At 32.1% G+C, this 16769-nt stretch overlaps 2 protein-coding genes across 3 annotated transcripts in view; one reads left to right on the plus strand and one right to left on the minus strand.

The window, feature by feature from the left end:
* The window catches only part of LOC105196992 (cyclin-dependent kinase 4), a 105670-nt gene that overhangs the window by 56333 nt on the left and 32568 nt on the right, over positions 1–16769 (minus strand). The gene's annotated exons all lie outside the window — the stretch shown is intronic.
* The window catches only part of LOC105196989 (mucin-22), a 70571-nt gene continuing 67121 nt past the window's right edge, over positions 13320–16769 (plus strand). Inside the window, 1 exon segment of the mRNA XM_011163170.3 lies at positions 13320–13804. The gene's annotated coding sequence lies outside the window, so the exon portion shown is untranslated.

Raw genomic sequence — 16769 nt, forward strand, 5'->3', positions numbered from 1 at the left:
ATTTCGGACAAAAAGATACCAAAAATATAATTCAGATATAAAATATCACATAATTTGATATTTTCACAGAATGTATTATAGGTGTACATGATATCGGATAAACGAGAAGTCGAATAAATAATGCTGCATCAGTGAATAAAAATGTTATTTATTTTTTTAGTGATGTGTGAAAATTTAAATGATTTTAATTTAGTAGTTTCAGCGACGAGAAATCGCGACGCGCACGTCAAGTACCATCGATCCGCGTGACACATACGCGGCCGAGACTACATTGTGGCGGAAATAAAATATTTAGTCGGGTGAACTCCCATCGAATGAACACTAGATACGTGCGTATTGGTATAAGTAGGAGAGGTGAACAACCTCGATCGATTTCCACCGAGGAAGCTGTGGTTGACTGCTCAATATTTCAAGCGTTTTACCAGCTCTTTAAGTCCGCGACAGTGAGAAGTTGTGACAGTTTGCGGGACAAAATTTCGCTCGTGCATCTATAGGTATAACGTAAACGTCGCAGCTACGTCTTTCGCGTTAATCTCGTACCCGGCATGCAAGATCAATTTGTACCCGTCGTTTTCGCACAGTTTTAATTTTAATCTTAATTTGATATTTTCCGGATAGTTTCATCGAAAACGCGGGAACGGCTAATTAAACCGCTGCTTCTTCTTCTACCGGAACCACGCACTCATTTGATACTAATAAGCTGAATTTATGCCCAATTAAAATCTTTTAATCAAAAAGGATTAATGAAAAGAACAAGGCGGAGAAACGGTTTTGTTGTATAATATTCACGCTGGAACTTTTATGTGTCTTTTTTTTGTTATTTTTGTTCCGCATGCTTTTGAATGCTTAATGGCGCAATTCTTTTAGTTTCTAAAGTAGCCAGTAGGGAAATCTCTCATGAATCACCGTCTCGCGGTACAATGCATTTCACTTTCCCTATCTGCGTTTATCGCCCGATATTTTTCCAGACTTATGAGATTGTCTCGCATATTTCCATAGAGAGTCATGTGGAGCATTATAGAAAATATTACATTCCGCTAGAAGAATTTATTACAAAAAGAAAAAAATTGAATATTCGTTGTTTGTTATAAGTTGCTGCAATTAACAGATTCTCAGAGAATATTAAAAGAATACGGATATGATTAGTCTCGTGTTATATTAACAATACTATTTTAATGGTAATTATATATATATATTGAATTTAAGACGGAAATAAGGGAAAAATTAAGGTCCCAATTATGCCTTTTAAGTTTAAAATAATTTCAATTAATTCGTGTAAATTTAACAATCAAACATTTTAAAAAATTATTAATGTCAATATAAATAGTAAATATAACTTTAAAATATATAATTACACTATATATTTAACAAACTAATTTGTGAATTTTGGAAAAATATTTGAAAAACACGTTTATATAAATCCTAATAATGGGTCGGCATAATTAAATATACACTGCTTGTTAATGTACGTTTTTAATACGTTTCATTGTAAGTTTATTGTGTACTAAAAATATAATCTCTTAAAATCCTCATAATAAAGGAATCATTAAAGAGGTATTTAGAGAGCTTATTAGAGAGATCATTAAAGATACTTTTTCGCTTTTTTCTTAAATATTAGCAATGATTAAGAAAATGATTTCATATTACAATTACAAAAAAATTTGTAAATATAAAAAAATTTTCTGTAATTTTATTAACAAATGTATGTCTGGGAAAGCATTTAATTTTATAAACTTAAACCCATAATTAGAACTAGATCCATAATTGGGACCGTAATCTTAAAAATAAAGAAAAATAAATATTATACTTTATTTTTTTTATACTAAATAATCCAATTTAACTCCTTTGCAAAGATTGAATTAAAAAAAAAAAGAGAGCGGTTTATCATGTCCGGCAAATATTTGTTCGTATACAAAAAACTGCGCTTCGGAAAAATTCGAGATTCTTTGTACCGAATGCACGGTGTGAGTAAAATGTATTCGTTTGTAAAATATATATTCGTTGTATTTTATTCCGAGCATTCTGTTGTCCGTTGTATATTCGTATAATAAAAATACGTGTATATAATATATAGACGAAAATGCATTTGTAGGAAGAGAGAGAATTACTTCGAAAAATTGCTTACACTAATGCTGTATAGTCTCAACTATCTTTCCACTTTTAGTTTAATTAAAATCAAATAAAACATTATAAAATAATTCTACGATTTTGCAACATTATAGTGTTTTACAAAACGTTTCATGTCTCGTTTTTAAAAGAGATGCAATCGTGTGTCACGTAATGATAATATTTGTTATTTTTATTTATCTTTGTGCATCGCTTTATGCACATTCTCGTGCAGTTAATTGATTTAATTCTATTTTTTACAATTAGCAACATCGCAGTTTACATGTGATGCTCCTACATGTAAACCTACATATTTTTTGAACCGTATGTCGAGCATGCTTGACATTTCGAACGGGAGGATACGCCCCCGGAATAAATTACAAGTTTTATGATAATAAATACCACGTCTGGACTGGAAAATATTGAATTTCTCTGTGTCATATCGTTTATCGGACAACAGACGTTAGCAGACGTTAGTAATAGCTGGTTTCATGCGATAATGACGTAAATTGACTGGCAGCGAATATTTTTATGTTTAATTCTCATGCTTTTTTTCCAAGTGGGCGTATATTAATAGTCTCTAAGATGTATATCTAATAATTTTCACTTTCTGTTGCCCCATATTGGATAAAAAAAATTTCCAAATATCCCCCTTTATAAATCTACTTTTCCAGGTGTTCAGGTATGCATGTACTTTGAATTAATTTCCTCTATCATTTCTGTTGAATTCTCATTATAAAACGAGCGCTTTATATCTTTTGTTAAAAAGCACTTTATACCTTTTGTCATAAAGCAAAAATTCCATTTAAAAGTTAATACGATTTAAAACGTAAAATAATTACGAGAAACAAAATCACTTCCAATAATCGACTTATAACGTTTCAGTATCATTCTTAGACCACTCGTTCCAATCACTTTTTTCCTTGGCAGAAATCCCACTGTAGTATAAATGAAGTACATTCCATGCCTTTATTCTTGAAGCAAGATCTATCTCTGGAAACGTTCTTGGTATGATTAAACGTCAATACATTGAAAAATAGTGTAAGCTAGGAGAGTATTACGAGCGGCGATCGCTGCCAAACCTTCAAGCTGCACTCAAAAGGCCCAAGTCGTTTTTTTCCTTACGTTTTATTTTCTTGAAGTATCTACAGTTACGTCACGCAGAGACAAAATAGATTTTTGCCGTCATTACAAACTGTAACTTGATTAAAGCACAGACCAAGCCCGTGTCAAGGAAATCGCCCGGCTGCCGCGTCCTCTGTTAACCTTATTTGAGCGAACTGGGCGACAACCTTGCCTTGTAATTCCGTAATCCTATATTCCAACTCGATTCGTACCAGTAGCTCCTTCGCCGTGAAATTAGCTACGGCTTTGGTCCGATCTTGATAGTCTACCCAGCGTTCAAATGGGAAAACGAAGATGCAATATGACATCTCCGCAAAATACATCTGCAGTAATTACAAATATGGAGTTTCCATTTCTTATGCTAAAAATTAACACGATAAAACTTTCGGAATAGCGAATCGATCGTAACGATAGAGACGCGATGATTAACGCAAAGTACATTCGTTATTTATTATTCTTTATACATTTATTTATTATTCTTTAAACATGATTATTAGCTTCAGAATTCATTCATAAATAGGATCTTATTTGTAATCTTGTTTCCAAATAATTAATATTTATAAGTAATAGAAAGTGGTTCATTTATAAACATAAGTTTTAATTATATTTTTAAATTTAATATAATTGAAATAGAAATGATATTATTAATCAATGGAAATAAACGTTTTGTTAAATAGCGTTGTTGCAAGACAGAGTAATCTCCTTTTAAACCGAGATATTATTATAATTCTTAGATTATATAACCTCGTTTATATCAATTAGGCTAATTAATGCATATTAAAATGAACGTAGAATTAGCGTAGGGATTTTGAACAATAGGTGGTTGGTACTGATGACTAGCTCGTATATCAAGGAAATCCTCTCGGATTTTAACCTCCGCCTCTCTAATGTCAGAACTGGCTAAGCCTTGTGATTTCCTGGAAAACCTTGGTCTCGTTCATCGCGAGCGATTAAATGGGACGCGATTTTTGAGAGGCTAAAGCGACACATGAACACTTTTTAAATCATAAAATACACAAAGTGTATACAAACGTCCTCAATTAACACAAATTGTAATACTCTTGAATTTAAACTAAATTTCAATATAACTTTTTTGCTTTCATGTAAAATAATAAATATCAATACAGCAAACAATTCTACGTTATTTTTTTCAATATAAAGTACAACGTTTTAATATTTTTAAATTGTGTCTAGTTCAGTTTCCAATTTTACTTCTCGCTTGTCGAATACACGAACGAATTTTCTGCAGTTATCATTTTTTTTGTACGCCAAATCATGCATAGCAGTGCACTCGCATGTATTAAGCTATGACATATCGAGAAAAATTTCATCGGTTGGTATCGCCGATAATTTGGCGAGGGGCGTGTGTCGATTTTATTTATAGCGCACGCGGTGTATATTACTTTCGATTTTTTACGCAATCAATATACAAGATATTCCTATATGCTTGTTGCAATAAACTAAAGATATACAGAGAAAGTTTATTGTAATTCAGATAATTTCTAAGTAATTGTTGTGTAAAATTAAAGTTATATAATTTAAAAATTGTAAGAAAAATTGTTATATAATTTATACGTAACGGAAACTTTTAATATTATTGCTTCTTGTTTAATTTATAATCGTGTTTTAAGACCGATAATTTATTCGGTACACAGTTTCGTGAACTTGAAAAAGTATATAAAATTACACAATATCAGCGTTCAGATTTAGCTACGATCTGTAAGGCGTTTTGTTCATATTGAAAAATTTGTAACTTGTTTGTAAAGCCCACTTTAGACGATATAAAATTTACGTCAGATTTTAATATAAATCTTTATTCAGATTTTATACGCGGAATATGTTGATATTCCTATATATAAGCGTATTGTGACATGTCTTTTATATGTGTACATATTTCTTATTCTGCAAATTTTTATTACGCAATACATAAAATTTTTTTAGCTTAAATTCTGTATTAAAAAAAAATATTTGATATTTGTAATTTAACTGCATAAAATAATAATTATTTTATCATGCAGGTATAATCATAAATATCAATAATCTCTCCCTCGGTATGACGCGAACTATATGTCAAAAGTGAACTAAAGATTTTGCACTAATAATTTTGGTGTATTGATATATTTTATTACAGTTCAATTCATTTATAATCACGGAATGTGATAATTAATTGAATTGTAAAGTGAAGTCAGGTAGTAATAATTTCACATCGTTTGACGTGCAAACCAGCATCGATACACCACCTGTGGCCACGGCGTGCACGTGAATATCCCGGTATTAGCTTTAAGGATCCCCAGAGCATAGAACGAAATACGTTTCGTCTGAAACACGCCTCGTCGGAGTTAAATCGAACTCGACCGGTCCAGCTTTCCAGCGATGTGAATTCCTAACCCGAGTTGTAATCCAGGAAATTGGATTTGCAAGTTTCATGAAGGATACTTGTGCGAATGAAGATCCAAAGTCCATTCGCGAAATGTTAGGCGTAAGAGGAATCGAATTAGCGCAATTGATGTTTTATAAAAGTCTTCACTTTGATACTCGGAAAATCTCAGAAAATTTCAAAAAAATTCTGCTGATGAAAAAATTGCGTTGTTATATTTTGTGTAATCAAGATGTTTAGAGAAAATCTTGGTGAAACTTTACGTTTAAATTTTATACTTGTTACAGAAGAAAAACTTGTTTAATATCAAAGAATTTTATTTTTCAAAATATTAATATACTAAAATTCTCTCCATATTTTATCGAGTTTTGTTAAAAAAATAATTAAAGAATTAAAGAAATATCTGATTTATATTAATAAATCTTGTTTTGTAAAATGTTTAAATGTTGAAGATTATTACTATCTTTTGTTAACTTTTGTTTAAAAAAGTAGTTGAAGAAGCGGCTTGAGAGATAATTTACATTACACAATAAACAAAGAAATTGTCTTTCTGTCATTGTCCTTCGTCTCTTGATTAATTTGAGGATTCTGTTAAATGAACACCTGCGGAGTGTAAGCACTGACTCGCGTGAGTTATCGATTTTGCCCACATAAATCAAATAGTGAAATTGCATAATGAACTGACAATTCACTCGTCGATGCTTGTCAAACTGTTTGCCTCACGATTCATTTCACCTAATATAGAAGTCGAATTTGCATACACACGAGTTGACAAGCGCAAACGAATCTTTTTTTACTTTTTATCGTATAAGTTAGTGGCTACTGAAAAGAAGTCGAAATATTTGCAAGCAAATACTACTTGTAACTTTTTCTTTGATATGTATTGGTTATAAAAAAATCTGTGATGACAAAACCCACCATTTCTGTACAATACATCTCATTTTTCTTATTAATTGGTTTTATTTGCTAGGAATAAAATTTTATTTCACCGTACTTAAATGAAAATTTTTTAAAACGTTACATAAATTTATATCCCACAAATAAATTTTTACGTATTTTTTTCTCAATGTGATTCAAGCAGTGACTTTTATTTATCTAGAAAAGAGAGGTTGACGAAACTCTTGTTCTTTTATTGCCTTAAAATTACAGTAATATTGAAACGAACTATATATAAAAACTGTGACTTGCGCGCTGAGAGTGTAATCAAAACGTTCAAGTTACATTTCTCATGCTCACTGACGGCGCCTTGCATTATAGATGCCGGTTTTGTTCATAGAAAGTTAGCAAATAGAACTCACGTAACTTTAGCTAAATGTAACAATGAGATGTGAAGTAACAAAGCACTGTCTATTTTAATGCGCGTAAATATTTCAACATTTTTCTTCGAACAAGATTTCGAACTCTCACGAGTTAGAAGGTTGCTAATTTATGGTTAACAGGATATTTAATGGTTTTGAAGCATCTTGTATAAGGGGTATAACGAGAAGTTAGTCGCAAAACTGAATTGCGGAAGAGAACCATTAAACTTTTCGCGGACGCGCAATAACCTTAAGAGGAAAGTTTTAGTAGTGTAATAATAATGATATTTGAAGGGCTAAGGTTGCTCGTAAATTTCCGCGTCCGCGTCATACTTTTCAATCGTAATCTATTTAAAAGGGTCGTTTCAATAAATGTAATAATAACGACAGTAAATTGTAATGTTTAATGTTGCTTAAATCAGCAACAGACTACTTGTGCAATTAGAATCAGACTATTTGAAGAAAAAATTGATTATTATAATTATATATATCTTCTAGCAGCCAATTTACTGATACATTTTCCATGCGTCTTTTATAAAAAATATATCAGTAAATTCGGAGGTCTACGCAATTTTATTACAATTAAAATGGAAGTGTTTATAGCATTGCTTACTAAAATATAATAGTGTTTTTACCACCAAAAGGACTAGGCATAAAAAAATTAAAGATAAAGAAAATATCAATAGATTTTTTACTCATAAGTTAATTTTTCAGTACAATTAATAAAAAAATTTTTAATGACAAAAAAATAATGCTTAAAAAGTTAATAATATGTTATCAACATATTTTAAAAATAATAAAAATATCAATAATAATTTAATTTTTGTGATAATTAAATAAAATAAAACACAAAAATTGCAGAATCGCAATTGCAACAATAATAATAATAATAGAGATAGAAAAATAGAGCCAATAATGATAAATTCATTAAACAAATTAAAGAATTAATACATTACGTAACATTAAAAGAATAGCATAATCAGCGAGGATTTTGTTAATCACACAAAAAAAATAAATTTTTTACTCACGTATATTTTTATTCTTGAATGCTATTTGTTTTCATTTAAGTATGCTCTCTACAGTTAGAACTGTTCACTTGCATCAACAATAAATAGATCTGTGCAAAGTATATTTTATTCTTAAAATAGTATTTTTGTTTCTAATATCATATTGGTAAAAGTTATTAATTTTATTATTTAACTTTTAATTTTTTAATTATCCAACTCTGCAAATAAATTACAAGAATTTGTAACGCAGTGCGATGCAAGATCTTCCTAAAAGTCGCTGCGGTAGTTTCGCGTAGCGAGAGAGACGCTGCTACCCAAAGCGCGCGTGCATGCCGTCTCTGCTAAAGCACCACTCGGGTCGTTGACCGCACGCGGCCCCGGCAGGCAGGCGCACGTGCTTGCCGTCTGGGCCGTCTCCCCACTCTCCGTCGGCCGAGAAGAGTGGGGAGGCGGCCCAGACGGCAAGCACGTGCGCTGTCTGCGAACCATGTGTGCGGTCAACGACCCGAGTGGGGCATTTAACAGAGACGGCGTCCATGTAATGCAGAGTCTCTCGCTGCGCGAGACTACCGCAAGGACTTTTAGGGAGATCTTGCATTGCACCGCGTTACAAATTCTTGTAACTCACTTGCAGAGTTGGGTAATTAAAAAATTAAAAGTTTAATAATAAAGTTAATAACTTTTATCATAAGTATTAATAGAAATAAAAATTTAGTTAATAAAATATTTTCTTTTCTGTCTTTCAGTAAAAATCATATGTAATAGACAAATATTACAAAACGTTAGATATTTAAAAAAAAAAAAAACAAAATAAAATAATGAAAAAAAAAGAAAAAAAAAGAGTTTTTAAATACGGAAAAAGATGAAGGTAAAAAGAAGAAAGAAAAAAAAGAAGGAAAAGTATAAATAAAACACCCATATTTTAATAATATTAATCATTAATATAATATTTGTTATAAAAAGTAAAGATTAGAATCATAACCCATTGGAAGATTAAAGAAACATTGCATAAATCTTACTGAAACATTGTAATATTATATGGAAGTTACAAAAGATTTCTGCAATGTTACTACAAACTTACAATAACGTTGAAATGTCCGTAATTTTAAACCCGAAAATCTTTATGACGTTTCGGACGTTTGGGATCGTCTACTAGTTTTACTGATGGAAGAAACAAAATGCAACACCAGTGATTTTCACTTCTGTCAACTGCATTTTTATTAGTGATAATCAAACCCATTTTTGAACAGACCATTAATGATTATAAAATAAGTGAGGGTAATTTCGTAAGTGAAATATTATATTGACAAAGTATGCCTTCAAATTGTGATTCAAATTTTCAATAATAAGTAAAATATTCAGCTTGACCTATCTAATCTCTGTCCATAATTAATAGACGGCCGACTTTGTCATAGCGATAGAAAAACGCTGGTTACTTGTATACACGGATCTGCCATAGCGGATTTACTACCCACAAGCAACATGAGTGAAATGTGTAATAAATCCGCTGTAGCAGACTCGTCCGCACTGAAGAAAAAATAATCCTAATACAAGCATATTTAATGTTAAACGGGCGCAATTCTATTCTTTCAATAAAGTAAAATTTGTTTTCAATTAAGAATATCTTTTCGTTTTGTTTTAAAAATAATGTATTCTTAATCAAAGATTATTTAGTCTTGGCGCTATTCTAAGCATAAAATATTCTTAATTAGATCAAAGTATTTATGCATTTCTTTAAGTATTCATTTTTTTGTATGATAGATTAAAGAACGAAATAAAAAAAAAATAAAGCAGCACTTGTTATCACTATAGCTGAATCAAGCAGAGAAACGTGATTTTCGGGTTCGCAACTCATAACCAGGAAGTCATGTATTGTTGCAAATGTGTGGCGGATTTTCGCGTTTTATCGCATGCGCGTACATACGATAAAGAGTGTGTACATAACAAGCGCGGAGGAAAAGTGCATTCTCTTGCCGTCACACATGGACGTCAGCGATGTGATTCACGCAAAAAATAAAAATCACAATGGCCTTGCATATCGCCGTCTCGCGAAACGCGCTCGACATGCAGAATTCCGTGGAAAATTGAAAGCACAAGCTGAGCGGTGATTCGATAACAAAAATTCAGAAAAAATCTTTTCTCTCTTTGTGACAATCTGCGGATTTCTATCTTCAGATTGACGCGCTCAATAAAATAAAAGTTTGAATTACGTCGTTAGCCGCGTTAATCATTTAAATCAAATCATTTAATTCAATAAAGTAATGAAATTTTTATAATAGTATTTAACCCTTTTCGTTTCCGTCAACCTGTCAGTCAGTTTAACAGGAAAATTCAGAGCGCGCTAAAGTTTTGTTACCGCCATTTTGTAATTCACTCACATGTAATAATCACGTTGCCGATACGAAGCGAACAATTTTTCACTAAAGTAATTTATTTAATGGCCAAGAGATTAATGTAATTCATGACTTTTGTGCACGCAAAACAGTCATAAGAACGGCCATCGCGCCGTTTCGTTTCGCGGTTTCCGGAGTCATACGTGCCAATTTTCAAAGGCGAAATCCGTAAGGGGGGCAAGCATAACGGTGTACGTCACGCCGACAGCTTTTGTATTTTTTCGCAGTGTCTGTGCGTGCATAAATCTACTCAGATAATTACCATCTGCGCCCGCGGAAGAGTACCGTGTAATATATGAGTCTTCGTTTCGTCATGCCTCTTTGAAATTACAAGTAGCAACAATTCTTGTATCAATTCTTACATTCGAGAGAGCGAAAGAGTCAATTAATATAAAAAAATACGTAAGCACTGAACCGTGTGTTTGCGGTAGTAATTTAATTAAAAATGTTACATATTGTATGATGCATGTTATAAATTCTTGACAGGCGTGCCAACGAAATCACCTGTTTCCATTCCTTTGTTTTTGATCATGTTAACTGTTTAATATGACGTGTTAAACACACACACATTTAAATAATAGTAATATTATTATTGTATTTAGGAGCGCAAATAATTCGAAAGCTCGCTAGAGACGTCTCTCGTTATTTCTGTGCTCAAATGTAATTGTTAGCATATTTAAAAACAGTTATTCAGGAAAATCTGCCAGCGAACAATAGATATATTCGCGCGATATACTCGCGGCATTATCCTGGCGTGGATTTCCGCCTTTTACTACCAGACTTTTATTCCGCTCCGTCACACGCAGATCGGTATGCGCGAGTACGTAATACGTGTACAAGCAGTAACATCTTCCCTTCACATCGATCTTGTCGTCTCTAGCAAGTCGTGAAAGAATCACGGCTCTGCAACCGCAATGTTTGTCAACCATCATCATTTGCAAACATGCAATAAAAAGGTTGTAAGCCCGTAAATAAAAATTTCAGGAGAAAAATTTCAGGCTCTACTTCTCACCACTATCCACGCTTGTTTGAGAAAATCTTACGAAAAATATTATAAAATCCCATTACATTATTACTTCTATATTACGTTACGTACATTAAACTATGTACCGAAGGATTCAAATAGACGCATTAAAACAAAATTGCCATAATATCTTTATTTGTATAAAACTATCTGAAATATTTGAATATGTTTATATTTTTTTTGTAGATTTTAATTACTATCGATTACTCTCGCAAGTGTCGGTGTAACATGTTATTTAACAATTGGTTAAAAGTTTATAAAAAAATGTTACAAACTTTATATGAATGAAGCTATAAATTAATAAAAAGCTATAAGTTAATAAAAACATTAAGAAAATTATTATAAATTAGAGAACCCCTTTTTTTGCACATAAAACTTTATCGGAAATGCTTGAACATTTATTACATCTAGTTTGCGGATATTAATCACTGTCGATTCATTACTCTCGAAAGTACTAACAACATACCGTGTTCTATGCTTGTTTCAAAGTCTTATGAAAAATATTACAATCTTATTATATTGTTATATTTTATTATTATACTGCGTACACAAAGTTATGTTTGGCAGGACTCAAGTAAATTAATAAACTTGCCATAAATTGGATAACTTCTTTGTTGTACATAAAACTTCATCTGAAATGCTTGGAAATATTAACGTTCCTTTCAGGGATATTAATCATTCTCGAGTCATTACTTTCATAAGTGTTAGCGATACGTTGTTCTATGCTTGGTTGAAAGTTTATTAAAATATTACGATCTTCTTATATTGTATTATATGTTTGAAGCTATGTTTCGAAGAACTCAGACGCACTAGTAAAATCAATATAAATTTTAATGTAATTTCAATTAGTTAACGCATTAATTATTCATAACTTGTATGCTTGCAGATAAAATTTTTGAAATGTTTACATCCTTGCGGATATTAATCACTGTTGATTGATTATTCTCGCAAATATTGGCGACAACGAAAAGGTAAAGATATATTTAAATATGTATAAAATAAAACTAGGTTTTGGAGAATTCACACAAATTGTAGATGCATTAATAAAATTGCTTTAAACTGGATAACTTCTTTGCTTGCACATAAAACTTTATCTGAAATGTTTGAAGAATATTTACATATCCTTTTCGCGGACATCAATCACTATCAATTCATTCTCGCAAGTGTTGGCGATAATAAGTAGGTAAAAAGATATATTTAAAAAATTATATCTATGAAGCTTTATTTCAAAGAACTAGGAGGAATAGGTGCATTCATAAAATTACTTTAAATTGAATAACTTCTTTGCTTATATATAAAATTTTATCTGAAATGTTTGAACCTATTTCTAATCCTTTCTGCGAATATCAATTACTATTAATTCATTACTCTCGCAAGTGTTCGCGACGACAAGTAGGTAAAGATGTACGTAATTCAATGATATTTCAAATAACGTTTCAAAAATTATTATATAATATGTATGTGAAGCTAGATTTCGAAGGATTAAAAAAATAGACGCATTAATAAGACTGCTTTAAATTGGATAACTTTTTTTGTTTGCATCATTTTATCTGATCGAACATATTTACATCCTTTTCGCGGATATTAATCACTGTCGGTTCCTCACTCTCGCAAGCTGGCGACGACAAGTAGATAAAGATATAATTCGAAAAGAGCGTCTTGAACGTCACGTTCTACCAGACATTTTTCATCGTAATTCTTCATCATTCGCGATAGAAGCCGGAATCGAGCATAACGCCATTCGCACACAATTTACGCAATGAAAGGAATTAAATACCATTCGCCAGCGTTGGACGACGAGCACATGACTCCCTGATCAAATCCCTCGGTCGCCGATCGCGATCGGTTCCTCGCAATCCTCGCGCGCTTGGAGAACGCCGATCGTAGTTTTCGCCTTTTACCGGCAACGGCGCATGCGCGCAGCGGCGCTCGTCTCAAAGGCATCAAAGCGTGCGCCCGCCGCCGCTTGCACCTCCGCGCGGATGGTCAGTAACGCGTCGAGCGCCATCGTGGGAGGGTGACCTTTTTTTCCTCGTCGTTCGCGCACACTTGGCGCCAAATCGGAGGAAAGAGGAGCAGTTCCCGCGTGGTTCCTCGCTCGCGTAGCGCGTGTCTTTAATTAATACAGTCGCCTGGCTGACTCGACCTTGGTCGATCGGGATGGATGAGCGCGAAATTGTACGCTAGAGCAAAGTGCTGAGAGAGAACGCGTCGTCATGGGTACCGTGTGTTGTGCCCCGCGGGTGTAGAGTGCGATTGGACGAGGGAGATAAAGAAAGGGGGATAGAGCGAAGCTGAGAAAGAACCGAGGATACAGAATACGTGTGGGTTAAACCGCGACCCCCGCTGAGGCGAAGGAGAAACGGAGGAGCCGTAAAGAGAGGCGGAGAAAGAATAGAGGCGCACACGGAGACGATAATGCGGAGTCGTTGCTTCCGTCTTCAGCGACAAGACGACGTTCGGATCTGCTCGTAGTAAGTGAAATAAACCACCGGGGATGCTCGCGGGGATAACAACTGCGTCGGATTTACGAGGATGTCGTAGCGGCTGTTTGCCCTCCACTCGTGAATTCCACTCGCATTCTCGCGATACGTAAATCGTCTTCGATATTTTATAGTAACTAGACACCATAGACGCGTCTTCGCGCGCGCTATTTATCTTCTTATTTGTTACTTTTTGACAATAAATTGCAATTAAGAAGAGTCTATTAATGCATATTTTTACAAATTGGCATTTGCCGCGATGACAGCCGCTCACCAAGTTGACGCAGCAAGAGAACCAATCAGCATCGAGGAAAAGCGACAATAATTGGCAATAGAAAAGCAAAAAGGGCGTGTATAAAGGGCGCGATAATCATGTTTCTGGAAATTTGAATAAACTCAAAAACTAATCAAATTTCAAGAAATATATGACTTTGCATACCTTTTTTTTAGAAAGGATTGCCAAATTGGTTCAGCCATTTCCAATAAAATAATTAAAATTAGGAATCATTCTTTTACAAATTTATTAAATATTAATATTAATTAAACAATTATACAATAATTATATTGTAATTAATTAAACAATTAATTTTCATCCTCGAGGAAAAGAGGCTTCAACGAAGAGGCTTCAATGCGCCAAAAATGAAATAGAACAGCAATTCTTTTACAAATTTAATAAATATTTATATTAATAAAATAGCTATACAATTGTTTAACAAAACAATTATATTAATTATATTAACCATTTATAAAATTATTATATTTATATTAAATTAACAAATTTACAACCAATCGGAAACGCGGAAAGCAGTTTTAAATTAAAAAATATGCCAATTTAAAAATAGAACTGGCTGGCATGTGACAACAAATTTATTCTTCACGTAGAAATTGAATCAAGAACTGTGAGAAGTGAGAATATCATTTGATATTTAATGATATCTTAGTGTTTTTTCTTTTTTTTCGTGTCCATTTCTAACATCTGCTATATTCACGCAGAATGAGCGGCGATAATATTCTCTTGAAAGTTTAATCCTTTCAAGTACTCGCGTTTTCTTTTTAATTCAACGAACAATAAGTGAAATGGGGATAATGAATAAGAAAGTGCCAGGCACATTTATCACCTTGTAGAAATTAACCGAAATCCTGCTTTCTTTAAAAATTTATTTTCACGCAAATTTTTCTCATATCTTTCAAATTAAATAAAAAAATCGTGTGAAAGCTAATGTTTTGATATTAGTTCCGGTAAATATGATACATTTGCCGCACAAATTCGAAATGCCTGTAAACTAATATATTAAATAATTGAACGAAAATTCAAAATATCAACATTTCAAAATATAAAACATTTCGCGATTGTACAGATACTGATCAGTTAAACAGCAGCTCAATTATTAGCATTGAAAACTTTATTTTACTCACTTCATCATCTTATCTTCCTTTTTCCTATCGATATTAAACTTTTTTAAGATAAAGTTTGTATTTTATTATCCAAAGTTAAATGAAATGGATTTTAATTTATGTATCGATGAGTTAAATATCTTTCTCTCGTGAAGATTTTTTTCACGTTTTTTTCCAAATTAAACAAGAAATCATATAAAAAGTAATGCTGTTCAGATAATTAGTTCAGTTAAATATGATATTTTACGGCATAAAATTCGAAAAGCTTGTAAACTACAAAAATAAAAAATATCAATGTTTCAAAAGATAAATGTTTCGTTGTTGTATAGATACTGATATCACATATTGATGAGTTTTATATTTACAATAATAACAATGAATATTGTTCGTCATAATAATGTAGCCCAGGAGTATTGAGTTTCTGAGCGAATATTCTTTGTTGGCGAACGAGAAAAAAATATTACGAATATTACAAAAGGAAAATCATTAACGAATGAAAATGTTAAATGTGAAAAAACGTATGATCGATATTATGAAATCCAATTACATAATTTTATGATATGTATATCACAGGCACATACAGGCACGTACTACTAAGAGCACAGTGACTTAATATCTTAAAATATGGGAGTCACTCAAAAGTAATCAGTCATTCGCATATCTCTTTGCATTCTTCTCATAATACCAGAGATAAACTACACAAAAGAACGATTTTGTTGAAACATTGTTTAAAAATTGAGCTGGATACTTATTTGAAAAAAAATTTGTGGGACCATCAAAATAATTGTATAGAACACTCAAACTGATTGCTAAAATGTCAAAACATTGTGCCGCGTGTCTCGTCATGCTTGAGTGTCCTACATAATTATTTTAATGGTCCAACAAAATTACTCTCAGATCCAGCTAAATGTTAAAATACTTCAGCAAATCCGTTCTTTCCGTGTGTAAATCGAGAAGAAAAATGTTGAATTTATTCTCTACTACTTAACGTTAATCTATTTTTTTTTACTAAAACTTTGATTATCATCTGAAAATATTGAAAAATCGTTAAATAAATTAAAATTCTTTAAAATTAAAAATTTTTAAGGACAGATCAACTTTATCATTTTGCTCTTATTTGTGGATATGATAACTTTCATCCTGTTTATTTAATGAAAATGTTCCAATGCGAAAAATATTAGAACTTTATTGTATATGTTTTTAGTTATGTTATATTGTACTTCATTATTCAAAATTAAACGAAATAAATTTGAATTATGTAAACACCACTTCATGTACGTAGATTACTTTGCATTAGAGTCCAATCAAAAATTTAGATTCAGTTTCGGTTAAACTCAGTTTTAACTAAAAATTGAAATTTTTGTTAGATTTTGATCAAAATTAAAAAGAAATTTCGGCCAAAATCAAATTATAATTTACAACTTGCAATACGGAGCAAAATAAAATTTACAGTACAAAGTATTTATTACTTAAAATTTATAAAATCAATTGCCGATATGGGCCTTCACGGTTGTAACGGGACATGAAATAATAATAAATTATCACAAATTATTTTACAAAT

The sequence above is a fragment of the Solenopsis invicta genome, chromosome 11, assembly GCF_016802725.1.
Source record: "Solenopsis invicta isolate M01_SB chromosome 11, UNIL_Sinv_3.0, whole genome shotgun sequence".
Lineage (NCBI taxonomy): Eukaryota > Metazoa > Arthropoda > Insecta > Hymenoptera > Formicidae > Solenopsis > Solenopsis invicta.